At 27.2% G+C, this 235-nt stretch overlaps 1 protein-coding gene across 3 annotated transcripts in view; it reads right to left on the bottom strand.

Moving 5' to 3' along the window:
* LOC116846956 (lipase 3-like) overlaps nt 1-235 on the bottom strand; it is an 8,510-nt gene that overhangs the window by 4,649 nt on the left and 3,626 nt on the right. The window lies entirely within an intron of this gene.

Genomic DNA, 235 nt, shown 5'->3' with positions numbered 1-235 from the left:
GAAATTTACATGGCTCTTAGTCAGCTACAAAATGCATGTAAAAATTTTTTCTACTCGTGATCTTTTCGAGTTATGAAGATCAACGTAGTTTTTTTTAAATGGATACCTATAATTTTTTTTCACATATTTACACAGTAGAGATAATTTGCAATTAAAATCATATCCAGTAAAAAACTGCTAATATACATCGTTTACGAGATAATCGACATCTTAAATATAAAAGTAGTAAGTTGGA

Source organism: Odontomachus brunneus, unplaced genomic scaffold, assembly GCF_010583005.1.
Source record: "Odontomachus brunneus isolate Ranch 3 - 2012 unplaced genomic scaffold, Obru_v1 Obru_scaffold_072, whole genome shotgun sequence".
Classification (NCBI taxonomy): domain Eukaryota; kingdom Metazoa; phylum Arthropoda; class Insecta; order Hymenoptera; family Formicidae; genus Odontomachus; species Odontomachus brunneus.
Note: the sequence above shows the minus strand (reverse complement) of the source record. Positions and strands in the feature narration are given on the sequence as shown.